The sequence below is a fragment of the Alligator sinensis genome, unplaced genomic scaffold, assembly GCF_000455745.1.
Source record: "Alligator sinensis unplaced genomic scaffold, ASM45574v1 scaffold839_1, whole genome shotgun sequence".
Lineage (NCBI taxonomy): Eukaryota > Metazoa > Chordata > Crocodylia > Alligatoridae > Alligator > Alligator sinensis.
In genome coordinates, this window is record NW_005841885.1 from 4,137,422 (window position 1) to 4,152,922 (window position 15,501).

Genomic DNA, 15,501 nt, shown 5'->3' on the forward strand with positions numbered 1-15,501 from the left:
GGGAAAGTGAGTGGTGTGGGGGTCGGGAAAGTGAGGACTTGCCCATAGAGGCATTGGTGACATGTAGAGGGGGCATGCAGGTGCACATGCACCCCCTGAGATTGGCCGCGCACCCCCTGGAAACACCAGCCACGAAACCAGAAATCCCTCTCCACCCCGGTTGGTGAATGGTCGCTGGGGGACACCCCCACCAGATTCAGGAGGCACCAGTCACCCATGCATAGAGGGGCTGCTGACTCCACCTACCACAAGCTCCCTGAACACCTGGCAACCCCACTGAATTGACACCTGGGGTTGGTACCCTGTTCACCTCCCCCCAAGTTATGCTACTGGGTCCTTGCACTCCTTTGAGTGAAGTTAATCAGGTGGCTTCTCCTTCATGGCCCAGTTCAACTGGCCCAGTGCAGGCTCTTGAGCAAGTTACACAGAGTAGTAGAACCACCCCCATGTTCCCAAGATACAAGAAGCAGCATGTCAGGGTCTCTGTCAAAGGTTATAACGAAACAATGCACCTCTCTCCCTTGTAATAGGTACATAGCATCAGAGCAGTGCTAGCAAAAATCCCAGCCTTTTCTAACCCTCAAATGGGTCACTGTTACAAAGGGTCTAAACCCCCATATACAGAACCAGGTTACAACCCTTTCATTTCAGTGACTGCTGTTGCAAACTCCCTCCATGGGTGGTTGGTTGTGTCCTGAAAGAGTCATGTAGCCCAAGCAGCAGTCCAATTTAAGGGGATTCATAGATGCTAGGGTTGGAAGGGACCTCAATAGATCATCAAGTCCGACCCCCTGCATAGACAGGAAAGAGCACTGGGTCTAGATGACCCCAGCTAGATGCCTATCTAACCTCCTCTTGAAGACCCCCAGGGTAGGGGAGAGCACCACCTCCCTTGGGAGCCCGTTCCAGACCTTGGCCAATCCAACTGTGAAGAAGTTCTTCCTAATGTCTAATCTAAATCTGCTCTCTGCTAGCTTGTGGCCATTATTTCTTGTAACCCCCGGAGGTGCCTTGGTGAATAAAACCTCACCAATTCCCTTTTGTGCCCCCGTGATGAACTTATAGGCAGCCACAAGGTCGCCTCTCAACCTTCTCTTGCGGAGGCTGAAGAGGTCCAGGGATGTGACAGAGTAAAGGAATGCTGTTAATAGTAATATAAAGATAGAAACACATAATTTGCAAAAAATCAGATGAATATCACTGATTGATAAAAACACAAATTGATTAAAACACAAGTCATTTATTAAGGTCACTTATTTGCATTTTTGCTCCAACAGGATGGACAATGAAGAGAGACTGGTTACCATCACATCTGCATAGAGTGGGTATTGTATTGCTGGCAAATCCAGCAGTGCAGTATGGCTGGGAAAGCACACAGAGTTTATTGACATTAGAAGAGTAGTTTCCTAAAAATATTCTATTGCATTTTTTTCTACCACATCTAGGATTTGGGGGCCCAAAGTGTCATGCCATCATTGAAATGTGGCTTGGGAAATGTTACCCAGACTTACCCAAGTAGAGCAGAGAATTACTTTTCATTGCCAGAAGTTTGCACACAGACAGAAGCACTGTATATGTGAACTGCTAAATCCCAAAGTCGACCCCCCCACCCCGAAGCGCCTAGTGTTTTGTTCAACCAACTGAACAAATTCACAGTGATGAAAGCTAAAGTGTTCATTTGCCTCCTGCATTTTGTGGCTCTGCTCCAGAGGGTACAGCAATAGCTAGGTCAACTTTGGCCAGTTCTTCTCCCTGCCTCCTCTCCATCAGAACTGTAGCCTGAACAGCAAGGCTAGGGACAGAAGTTGCACATAAACCAGTTTAAGTGATCAGAAACTGGTTTAAATCTCTAACAGAATAGAAGCTTAGTGCACATAAACCAATTTCAAAATGGCTGAAACTGATTTAAGATAAACCTGTTTGAATGTAGTATCAGACTTAACAGATTTATGAAACTTCTGTCCCAAACCCCTTCCTGGTTCAAGTTAAATTACAGCCCCCCCAGCATACTTTCCAGCCCTGGACTGCGCTGTGCTGTCTGCTCCAAAGAGCAGGGCTGGCCCCACCCCTCTCTTCCCTATCTGGAGCAGTGGGGGCTGGCTGACAAGGTGGGGAGGGACAAGCCTTGCTGGGAATGCAGCCCAGTCTGCAGTGGGGGTGGGGACAGGTGCCCCCCCCAAACTCCAGCTGGGGTCTGAGGCCAGGGAGGATGCTTAAATACCTAGTGGGGGGTGTGGCTAAGGCCAAGGAGGAGGGTCAAACTTACTTCTGGCTGCAACTGTGGACTACAAATCCCAGAGGCACCCACAAGCAGGAAGAAGAAGTGATGAGCAACTCTGCAGAGTCCTGCTGCTATAATTCTGGACTGCAAATCCCAGAAACCTCAGGGCAGCGGGAAGAGGAAGTGAACACACAGCCAGAGAGACATGCTCAAGCATCCCCTGGCTTCTGGCCTGAGCCACTGCTGGCACGTGGCTGCATTTCCTGAATCAAAAGTGAATGTGTCTAGTTGTTTCTCAGTTTAATCTCTGCAGCTTAGACTAACCTGCAATAACTGAATCGATTCAGTCTCGGGTTCTTCGACTGTTCGTACTTAGCCCAAGAGACTCAGTTCAATTCCAAAGGAACCTTCATGCTAAGAGGGCCTCACAAAGGAGGCTTCCAAGAAGATTGACCACTGAAACAATGAGGCCAAAGCAACATGACAGCCACAGCAGGGAGACTGAAAACATCTTCACATAAGCTTTCCTCTGAAACAGTGTCAGCTGGGCCACTTTTGAGCTCAGGTCCTGTCTTGTGTTGACCTGTGTTGGTTATTGAGGCAGATGCCAATGTCAAAGCCTTGGCCTTGTGTCAACTCAGAATACCACAGGGTCATCTTGAAATCCCAGGTACTCTACTACCACTGTTCAGGACTAGCAGTCGGTGATGCAAGCTGTGCATAAACACCTTTTTCAACCAGGGACAAAACACTGACAGTTCTGTTCTGACTGGATGCAAAGAATCTGCATGGCCCACACTGAACAAGAGGTTAACCTCAGATCAGCCTCCCTGCTCTGATGCTGAAGAGACTAGAATATGACAGCTTGGAGGAAGAGCGCTACTAGCTGTAAGGGAAATTCAGGGCAGGACTTTTCAGTGGGATGGGGAGGAGCAACTTTTAATTCTTCATTTATGAATTCTGGTTAAAAAAGGTATCGCTTGTAGAAAATAATTTTTGCTGAATCTTTCCAATGAGGATGCACTTTGGAATCTACTAGAGAGTCTAGTGAGATTTGTTCTGCTCCCTCTTTGGTGCACTCCTATCCCCTAGAGCTGAAGCCTGCAGTATGGTGTTACAGGGGTACCTATGTTTTGCTTCCTATTATTCATCAGTATGAAAGTCTGCAGAGCTGTAGGACTAATCCGCAAGGCAGAGCCAGAGGAGTCTTTCTTGCTACACACTTACTCAAGAGCCATCCTTGTTTAAGCAAGAAGCAGAGGTCTGTGCCTTTTTCTCCTGCCAACACCATGTAGTTGCGCTTTGCACAAAGCTCCATTGAACCTGCTGCGTATTGATTTCTGGTCTCCTGAGGCAGATTCTAGTAATTCAATACACTGAGGCTACTGACCATGTTACCATGTTATTCTACGTAGTCTCCTATTCCAAACAGTCAGCAAAGTGCTGGAAATGCTGGTGGCTGCTACAATTGCTTAACACCGTTAACATTTGCTTGTAATTGGAGAATGTGGGAGACAACAGGCATTATCCCAGTTGTTGTTCTTGTTTAAGACAACCCCTAGGCTGCTAGTTGACATCTCAAGCAATGGTACTGTGCAAGCGGTAGTCTTTTCTCATTCTAAAACTAGCCTGAATCAGTTATTTCAGTCATTCTTCTATTTGGAACTCAAGATAGCACTTTGCACTGATTTGTGGCTATTGTCTATTTGTCCACCAATACTGGCATGGCTTTGTGCACATGTTCCTCAGTATTGTGCTGGACTTTCCTTGGGGCAAAGAACCTTGAAATATTTTCACATAGATGTGACAATGTCTAGTTGGCAAGACACCCCCATTCTCCTCTGCAGTCCATCTCCTCTCTTTCGCTCCCTGAATCATTCTTCCAGTGACCTTCTTCTCTCCTATTAATGCTCCCTACCTCTCTTCCTCTCTATAGGTTTTTAGAACCACACGTACTGATATGAATGAAGTTGCACCAGAACTAGAATTTGCCCTTAGTGCAGTTATACACACTGTCAATCTACAAATGCTTCATTCATCCTAACACTCCCTATACAGTGGTACAGCCATAAAAAGATGTGCTTTCTGACAATGCATGTTACTGCAAGGTGCAGGGACACTGCATGCTAAATAAGGGTTCGACCTCAATTCCTCCTTGGTTATTAGTAAACTAGTGAGGAAACAGGGAAACTTTGTACTCTGTGGGTAATCAGCACTCAACCAGGGTTACAGGACAGGAATCAGCTGCAGTATTGGAGAAAGTATGTGGCTTTAGAGTTTGGTTTAGACTCATTTCCACCTGAAGGGGTAAAAGCCTTGGTTATTTCAAGTTTGTTCCGCTCCTGCTGAGTCACTGCCTGAGTCTGCAATTTTTGTAGAGGGGAGGAGTGGGGTTTGCCAACTTTTCAAAGAAAAAGATATGTTACACAGATGGATACATTTCATCTTGGGTTGCTCTAATACCTTGGACACTTGCACATGGTGAAGTGATTTAAGCACCCAAACAATGACAAGAGCAAGGCCTTCCATAGCTAGAAGACGGAGGCCCTCTCCTGAGACTCGATAGAAAACTATTGAACTCCGGCCACTTTGCTAAAAATTGCTTTGTATCATCAGATGTTTCACAGTAAGGCACATCAGCGCTTGAATCTGCATAATGACAACAACCTGGATTAAAAGCAAATAAAGGTTATAACATGTTCTTTTTCTGTTCACTGATTCAGAAGTTACTAGAAAGATGTAGTGGTCCAGAAAGCATTTGTACAGCTGTCAGTGCCTCCACATCAATCTGAGGCTGATATCTCACAATCTGATTATTATCTTGCTTTCTCACCCACTTCAGAGTCTGACATCAGTCTAGCTATTAGCATCTGAGTAATGAATAGAATCCATTTGAGAACAGGGGTAAAGTTAGTTCCCAAGAAAGTGACTGTTAATATTATATTGGAAATGGCATATATGCACACACACTTGACCGAGGATGAGAAGCAAAACTGTAGTTGAGATGAAGCAGTTTCATGATCTAGCATCTTCCAAAGTAACTGAAGCACAAACCAGTGCTGTAGGCATGCGAGAGTGGTACTGCCACTTGTCTTCCACCGGCATACAACACGATCTTGCAGTGCTGATATTCCGGAATTCAAAGTTTGGTTTATTTCTTGGCACTTGCGAGTGTTTAATTAAACAAACCCTGGACTTTTGCCCAATGTAATTTTTCATTCCCTCTGAAATTAGAAGAGAGCTGGAATAGATTTCACTATTCTGTATTTTACTACTGGAAGTACCGCAGCCTGCAACTGTGAGCTTTCAACCAAGATAGATGCTTGGTCTCTTTCTTACCACACACAAATTCCTAGGAGGATGGGATGTGGAGGAAGGGGGGAAAGCTTCCTCTATCTTGGCAATTATACCTTCCCCAATAATGAACAGCAGCACTCCTCTTACAAAAGGAAAGCGTGTTTTTTTTTCCAAGTTGCTTACCCAGAAGTGTTACAAACAATTGATCAGAACCATAAAGATAGCCTCATTTTACAGGTGAATTTAACAGCAGAAACATTGCTAGTTTTCTCATTGGTGTGCCTCAGCTCTGAGTGGGGATTAACCCTGGGCAGACAGAAAAGTTCATATCTTACAGCATTTAGTCCTCAGCCTTGCATCTGAAACTACCACTGGTGTCAATTGTGAGGGTGAAAAGGAGTGTCACTTGCTGCCAGTTGTAGGATGATTTGCACTGCAAACACTTCTAGACTGCTCACTCATTTCAGCTGACCAGGGAGTTGTCATATGGTAATGCCTTCTAGTCTCTATACACCCACACTAAATTTGAGTTGTCAGCCTAAAAATTAAAGGCTCTGGGCAGATAACTTGCATGAGGAGGATTTTTCCCACTTGCCCTATTTCTTCCTATTCTAGGATAACTTTCTTTCTGTAGTACTATGGAAATAAGAGCAAAGCCATTTCTCTCCCTTAAATGTTTGAGAGGGAGAGCAGCATTGGGGAGGTAGCAATATCCTGCTTGTATAGTATCAATTTTAAATGATCTCACAGCCGCACTGGGCCGTGAACTATGGGGCTCAAAGATCAGTCTTTTACTGCCATCTACTGTGCTCAGATAGTTCCAGGTTCCTGCAGGGTGTTTCTAGAAACACTGCCCATACCTATCAGCCGCTACCCATTTTTCTTCCAGCGAAGCAGACTTCTTCTCCTGGGAAGTTTGATTTTATTTACTTGCTAGATTTACTTGCTCTTGCTTTCTCCAGTGTACAGGCTATGATGCATTCAACTGAACTAATATTATTCTAGAAAAGACAAATCAAATAGATTTTAGGGCAAGTGGACGGATAGATGGGAGGCATTTTCACCATAACAACTGGCTGTTTATCTCTGGTATAAGAGAGGGTCCTGAAGTAGATCCACCAATGATTTGACAGCTTAAGAGTCCTCTTCCATCTGATTCTTTTTCATGTTAATATGTTGTTTAAGACACAAGAGCAAGAGTCAAGTTCACAGAGTTCTTGGCTCAAGCAACAATTTTGCCTTCCATGCAGACATGTGCTGGATGCTGGTTAAGTAACAGATGATCATATGCCAGGAAAATCCCATACAGTGATTTAATCACTCCTGTGCATCAAGGCAAGAGCAATCATACACCAGAGAAATGTCAAACACAAAGTACGCTGATTTAATCATTCCTCTCCATCAAGGAATCAAATTGCATATGGAGCTACAGCCTAATTAATTATGCCAGTTCACCTCCTGTTTACTTAGCAGCAAGACTTTCCGTAAGCAGAAATTGTGCAAAATCTGTGTCTCCGAGCTACCCAGTGAGGTCTAACTGAAGGGTTGACAGGTTGTTGATCACTGACATAAAACAGCAGAAAAGCAGGTATTAGGCGTTTTATTTTTAAAACGTGTATTGTGTACAATTTTAAAAAGCCTTGAACAAACTCTGACATTTTCAGCCTGAAAAAGCAGACAAAGAAACCCTGGATTAGTTTTCTTCAGCTGCCAGGAAAAAAAAAAAAGCTGTCCCTTCACACTTACCTGAAAGTCTGTCTATATACCAATAGCAGGAGTTTGTTTCTAGGAACTGTACATTTGAAATGCCCCAACAGAAATTCAGACACATTGCATCAGGGCTGGTAGACACCAAATGATGATGTTCCACCCAAACAAGCTGAGCCTCAAGACAGTCCCATTTCTTCCCACTTGGTCAAAGAACTTGGAATACCAGCAGTTTAAGTTATTTTAACTCGAACATGGCAAGACAGAAACCAAATCATTTTGCAAACACTGCAAGCCATATGTAGCTCAGAGCATGACCCAGGCACTGGAGGAATGTAAATCACAGAGTTTAAATAGAGAGCTCAGGAACAAAACCAACCTCTCTGGAAAGTAAGATCTGTAACAAAAGTCAGATGGGGTATTTCTGCCTAGTGCTAATCAACAGAAAAAAGAAAAAAAATTACAGCTTGAGACAAGTAGATGAGCTGATGTTTCCCACTGTCTGCTAACATCCTATAGATGCTATTTAACATATGCATTTGGACTGCATCAGGTATGTTCTTCAGCCAGCTTCTTTATTTTAGGGACTGATGTAACAGGGGTTAAACACCGGTGTCTATTAAAAACCAAATGACAAAAAACAAAGGCTTTGAAAGAAAGGTTTGAATTACGGCTCCATCAACATGTTGAAGAGGCTGCCCTACTTTTCCCATTGCTACCCCGTGCTTGTAAGGCATTAGAATGGTTATCCCTCCCTTTCTCTAGTGTTCCTTTCCAGTCTTACCTCTATCCTGTACTTTTTGCAAACAAAGAACAAAGGTTTTTCTCCACCTTGTATCCCAGCACAGGAGAACACAGAGAAAGACAAGTCTCTTGTCTCTTAGGGTCTTGTAGACTTAGAGCTGGAATTGGAAATCCAGCTTTTTCACAGGGCTAGACATTGACGTGTACAGCTCCATCCCTCCATGGTTGTAATACAGAAAAACACCTAATTTATGTGAAAGTTTGATTGGGAAGCATCCATTCCAAATTCTGCTGCAGGGATGGAGCCAACTTCACATGCCCACAGCAAAAGCAACAGATGGCAGAAGAGAAGAAGGAAGGTCTTCAAGAAACTAATTCCTTACGAGGCAGCCTTACCTTTAACCTCTTCTGCCAAAGCAGCAGCTGCTGACGCTGGGAAAATAAAGGGAGAACAATAGGAAGGAGGTATTTTGATGACTTGGAGTGCTTACCAGGACATAAAAAATGCTTTAAATTTTGTATTAAATGGATGAGACACCACACTCACAACACGTGACTACTCATAAGAAGAAGGGGAAACCTTACTAAGGCCCCCAATTCAGACAGGAACTCCATACGTGTAATCCTGTTCAGGAATGACCGATCTAAATACTTAACTGTAAGCCTGTACCTGAATCCCCTCAATCCAAATGTTGCACAAATTGCTAGTTTCGTGCCCCTGGAGGCCTTTCCCAAACACCTCAAGGAGGGAGTCACACTCAGGCTGAGTCCATTACAAGTTTATTGATTGCGCAATCGGTCGACAAAGGGGTTGAGTAACCCAAAGCAGTGTCGACCCCCAGTCTTTGTCTGAGGGTCTTTTATAGCTTACCTAAACAAAGAGCTGTAGCGTGTCTTACAACTATTGGCAGTTTCACAATTTTACTGTTACGTCTAAGTTTCCACAGGATGTCAGGACCTTTTAAGTTAGACTCAACTTATTATGGGATAGATGAAGGCGCATGCGTGTTGGGGAAGCTGTGGTAAACTCAATGTCCTTTAGTAACCCCTTATCTTTGTGTAATTCTAGGTCATTGAACAGGTGCGATTGTGAAACTCTGTGTGTAAAGCTGTCTTTAACCTATATGCAGAAGCTGTTAGCAAGCCATGTTGAATACAGAAGCATATTGCAAAAATAAAGCATCATGTCTAATTTCAAGCCTTATGTCTAAAATCTAATGTATTTGTACTACACAAAGAGACTCACTTACCCAAAAAAAGTCAGTATGCCCCTAACCACCAACAAGCCTGCCAAAAATTATTTTTTTAATTAAAAAAAAAAATGGGGACTGTCCATAACAATCTGTAAGCAAAACATTACAGTACGCTAATACTATTCCCCTTACAGTTTGTCATAAGATGCAGTATTATTTCCTGTGGAAGCCATGCCCTTTTAAACTATTACTTTCAAGCTGCATTTCACCAATGGAAAAAATAATCCTTTCTTCTTTAGGGTCTTCCTGCATGAAAGTCTCTCTCTCTCTTTCTAGTTAGAGAGTATACATGTAGTTAAGAAAAAGAGAATGTAACTACTGCTTACACATTGCATTTAACTAAGTACATTATAAAATACATGCATAACTAGTCTGGTGCTATACTGTTTTGCTAACTGTATTTTAAGACCCCTCATTTCAGTTTAGCACTGAAGTGGAGAGTGGTAACATTTTTTTTTTTTTGCATCCAAGGAAACGAGTTGTAAAAAGGTAAAGTTATTAGGAGAGCAGCATCGTCTGACCCTAGGCCAAGAGAATTTAACAGGCACTTCTCTCCTAGAGCGATTACAGATGCACACGTGTGCGCCATTTCTGCAGCGGTCTTTTGACTTTCTGCCCATAATAAGACAACAGGAAAAAAACCCAGTAATGTGCACTCACTTTCTCCCCTCCACATGCATCTGTGGATGAGGTTTACCATCAGTTTAATACAGTCATCTTAGAAAGTATATTTATGAAAGGACCTTTCATCCTGTCTCATCTAACTGGCAGCAGACCCTTTGTTCTCACCTGTGAAGACCTGGCTTTTCTTTCCTAGAGAAAGATTCCCTTACATGAGGGATCTCAAAGCCAGAGATCAGAGTTCCTGATTCTAGTTATTAACCAGAAGGAAAAAACTTGTAGGACTTCATGTGTAAGCAGGAAGAGAAGATGCAGAGACTTCCTTTGATGTTTTTGAACCTCATTTCTTACTTTATAACCCAATTCCTCCTCCTCTGCTCTCCCCTCATAAGGATTGCAGTCTATCCAGACAAAATTAGATATATGCAAGAGTAATTCTGCTTCCATTACAAACCCCCAACCAACAGCCTCCCAATGACCTAAGTTCAGTATCAAGACCCAAAGACCACCTTATTAAGCTATCTTTCATCTTTAAAGACTACCTTAATGTAGCCTCAAGTGTACAAGTGACGTGGAATAAATTGAAGACCACATCCAGTTTTAACGATGTGTAGTGAGTAATGACTGGCAATGATTTGACAGCTCTGCATTGGTAGACTTTAATCTACTGCTAAAATCCCATAATATGAATATTCTACTACAGGATTTACTTGGCAAATAATCTCATTTTGTGTCATGATTCTACTTTCATACACAAGACTTTGTAAATTCTTAAAAAAAAACCAAACAAAGAAAGGAATTGAACTGTGGTTGCCCGTGGTTGTATAAAGAGATTTAATCTGTACAAGGCAAGAAAACTTGTGTCATGTTTTAAAAGGTGTGTGTTCACATAGCACAAATTGCTTCTTATGATAACCTTTACGAGTAATGAAAAAAGCCTGGAAAATGTCATGAGGAATTTCTCTCTCACCTCAAGGAAATGCGGATGAGTTCATTAGATCAAATGGCTAGGGAAGTGTTGGAGGGAGACAGTGAGTCAGACCAGATTTGTTCCCCTTCTACCCTCCAAAGTGCTTGCTCGTTACTTGCCCATATGTTGAATTTGATGTGTCATTTTGTACCAAAGATGCAAAACCAAATAGGCAAGTTTCATTGTGCTCTGAGGCTTTATTAATCTTAGGGAGTACAGTAAGAAGCATCAAAATTATAACTTGTTCCTGCCTTATCTTTATGGTTAAAGGAATGAACACACCCAATACACACACACCTTTGCATTTAGCCCATACCGAAATGGTTCAGTAATGCTTCCGCATCCTGCCCGATGTGGAATCCTACAGGATGCTCCGCTCCTCATCTCCCACTGACTCTCTCCCTCCCCCCCCACTTTTAAAATCTCCTTTTATACAATCCATCACCATCTTCCTCAGAACTAATAAACAAGTTTCTGTGTTGATGCAGCTATATGGAAGTAAACACAATTAGGCCTCTTTTATGCTAAAATGAACAGCATACTAATGAGACGTACTGAATCAATTATTCCCCAGGGTTTCAGGGCTATCAACAGTCTTGGATTAGAAAAGCTAGTTTATTTAGCCGTCACACATTTCTGATAAGAAATTCTACTTCAAGCAGAAGACCGCAACTCTACATTGCAGGGGGAGGAGGGACCTAGCATTACTTTACCTCCCTCCTCCTTTCCTCCAAATTAATGTGATTCGTCTGGTTGGGCTTCACATAAGTTGAAAAAACTGTTCTCATTCTAGCTTCCCCTCTTCTTCCACCCCAGTCCCCCCATCCCCAACTGTTTCCAGTATACATGCAATTTATACAAGGATACTAAACAAGAAAACAGCCCCCACAGGTTAGAGCTGGTATCAAGCCTTGTTGATGAAACCATATGTGCAAGAACATGTCAGTTCTTAGGTGTAGGTAGAAGAATGTGGGACTGACATTTATGAAGTGCTTTTCAAATACCCATCTCAGTGCACACTGCAGAACAGTGAATCACACCCCTAGGGCAAAGGGACAGTATACAGACCATTCCTGCAACCACTGCATGCATGATAACTCCATGCAAGTTCTCTTTACTGCCTGTAGGTCTCTCTGGCATTAATTGAGGGAGGCACTGGAAGATAAAGGTCAGCTCATAGCTTGATTCTATAAATTATACAGTAGCAAACAGGAAATTGATTGATGGGCTCCACATCACATTTCAGAGATGTCAAACCAAAGATCTTACCAGCTGTGGCATTCAAGATCCCAATTCACTTTGTATTTATTTATTTTTCCAAGAATTAAACCTGAACTCTGGAACTCTAGGGGGAAAAAAATGACATTTTAATTTTTTCCTGAGGTTCAAATGGATTAGGCATTTTTTCCTTGACTTCCTTATCCTAAGCCCTTCGTGTACGATTGCTTCTTCCATATAACGCCAGTTATGGATCTGAAACTACAACCTGGGAGAAACACTTTCATAGTTGGATGCGGGGAGGAATGCAGGTTTTGTATTCTCTGTCAAAACTGCTAGCTAGAGGATCAGACAATGCAACCTGCATAGATGGTGCTGGTAAAACAGACCCCCCCCAAATCGACCAGCAAATAAACTGAAGTTATTGAACTAATTTCATATCAACCAACAGTTTTCCAACAGTGGACATAACATTTATTTAGCACCAAGATATTGAAAGTGCTTTACAAGACCTAGTCGAAAAAGATTCTGCTCCAGAATAGCGTGGACAAGGACAACAGAAATAAAGAGGAATGAGAGTCATAAATAAAAAGGTCAATTTGTAGACTCTGAGGAGAGAAGGGGCTTCCAGCCCAGAAAGAGTTTGTTCTAGGCAAAGAGGAAAAAAAAAATGGGAGTGAAAAAGAAGAGAAGTTGACAAGGAAGATGCCTCCAAGCCTAACAGCACATTTGGGAGCAACGTGATCAGCATCATATCTAGCCACCTTCGACTCCCTGGCCCAAATCAGTAAGTACACAGTTACTTGAAGAAAACTCTGACCTGAACTCAGACCTCCAGAACCAGTGAAGACATGGTATCTGCTCTGTCGCCACACTCCACGACGAGAAGAGATCAGGCGTATGGCCGGCGGTGGAAATGAAAGTTAAATATTAAGCAAGAACAGAGCTACAGGAGGCCCAAAGGAGCTTTGAGTTGATGCACACAGGTGACGGTAGCTAGCAGAGGCATTAAAACAAGGCTTCTGAACAATCATTTTAGCAGAGATTACGCTGCAGATGAAAGAGACAGGAAGGCTATAAAGAGGTTACTAAACAGAGACCTGAATGGATTTGAAGCTGCTCAAATGTTTTTATTTCCTCATAGATCAGAAGACCTAAAGAGGCTAAGCTATCCAAATAGCTACCCATTATTGTGCTTTTAGAGCCAGATATTCCATGCTTCAATCTTAGAATCTCAAAAGCATGAAAGTAGGGAGGTGACCACAATAGTCTGCAGAACCAATTTTAGGAAGAAAAAAAAAAATCAAGTGTATTAGCATAATTTTTCATTTTCAGTTAAGGAAAGGGATAAGGCATGGCACTTAGTTGTTGGATTACTTGTCTTTTAACAACAATTCTGTGTTACGGCATATACAAGTTGCTTCGTTTGTGTGACTGTGAGTACGAACTTACATGCACAAATCTGGGAGCCATGAATCATGACTTCTTTGTGAGAAAGGCACTGCACTGTGAGACTGGAACAGAGGAGACTGGAAGAAAGGTTGAGGTTTTCACTCCCCCTCGCCCCAAAATGACATGGGAAGATTAGTAGTTCATTCATTTTCTACTTCAGAACCCACACTCGATTTAGATTTGGGGCAATTTATCTTTGCTACCATGACTGAGGGTTGCACATTAGAATACACATTTCCCCAGATAAATTAGCACCTGGAGTGACTTGTAGTGGTGAGATCCTACTGAAGAGCATGGCTGTTCCTCTTCCACCACCCCATTCTTTGTCCCATTTTCCAGCCATATGCACTTATCCTTCCTGATTGCAGCTGATACAGGCATAAGGTTTACTGTCTATCTTCAACTCCCATCTTCTACACCCAGTTCTCTTTTAATCAGCCCTAATCAAGTCCAGCCAGCAATACTCAATTCATTTTATATTCTCCAGTAATTTGTTCTTCTAGATTCCATGGTCAGTCCTTTACACCTTGGAACAAGGAAACATTATTTGTAAATTCCTAAGTATTTAAACAGGAAGATTTGAGATTTCCTATCTGTAAGTGTCTCTAAATATGCTTACCTTAGTTACAGGCCTGAAGCAAATTCCCAGCTCCCAAAACATGTATTGTATGCTAGAAGGTTAAGGTTTAGATGCAATTGTCATGTTGCCTGTCATACACCACACCCCCATTCTAGTATATTCCATTTTAATATAAACAGATGTCTATTTTTCTTTTATAACACTGGGCTGAATTGCTAATCCTTTTACGCATACTAAGGATGAACCACCACCATTTATAGTCCTAGGTCTTCACTGGGAATAAAAGGGGAATAATGAAAAAGGAATAATGAACGACAACAATGAAAAGGAATTAGAGTGTACTGTAGCCTGCAGGAAATCAACTTTCTTCTTCCTGACGTTACTCGAAAGGTCTCGGGCGACTTTGTGGGGAGGGCAAAGTGCAGCATTTATTAGGTATAGTAGTGGAGTGAACGCTACTACTCCCTCTGGGCTGATCCCTAGCGAATACAAGTGTTATCACCTCCTTGTGATAGACTTGGCTTTTCCGCATTTGGTTTTAGTGTCAGACAAAAAGCAGCTGTCATAGGATCAAAATCGCATTTTTAATCCTCACCTCCAAAAGACATGAGGGCTTTATGCCAATAGTTAAACTACAACCTCTTCAGCCTCTGCAAGAGAAGGTTGAGAGGCGACCTTGTGGCTCTCTATAAATTCATCATGGGGGTGCAGAAGGGAATTGGTGAGGCTCTACTCATCAATGCGCCCCTGGGGGTCACAAGAAATAATGGCCATAAACTAGCAGAGAGCAGATTTAGATTGGACATTAGGAAGAACTTCTTCACAGTTCGAGTGGCCAAAATCTGGAATGGGCTCCCAAGGGAAGTGGTGCTCTCCCCTACGATAGGCATCTGGCTGGGGTCATCTAGACCCAGCACTCTTCCCTGCCTATGCAGGGGGTCGGACTCAGTGATCTATTGAGGTCTCTTCTGACCCTAACATCTATGAATCATCATATAAATTCAATTAAAAAGTAACCATTGCCGCAGGCAAACTAAGACTTAAACTACACAAAATGCAATGTTATAAACAGAACTACTTCTCATCTCCTACCATCTGTAAGGTGCAATAAGCAATCCCCAAAACTGTAAGTATTCAAACCCATTTTGCATCGACTTACCACTCACTCATCACTGTGCCTTCATAGCATTCAAATGATCCAGGTTGCACTCTTGGGCCAACTTTTCAAATTACTGGCTGGATCTTTAGAAATACTGAGCAGCCCTTAAATTCCAACAGACAGATGGTGGGTCAGACACTACCACCAGAACCAACCACAGCAGGCTGGACCTCGTTATAAGTGATACACAAACACACAAGGCAAACCTATAGACCGCCCTACAGCTATTTGAACTCATATTCCCTAGAAGTCAGGTCTCACTCAAGAGAATGAGCATCT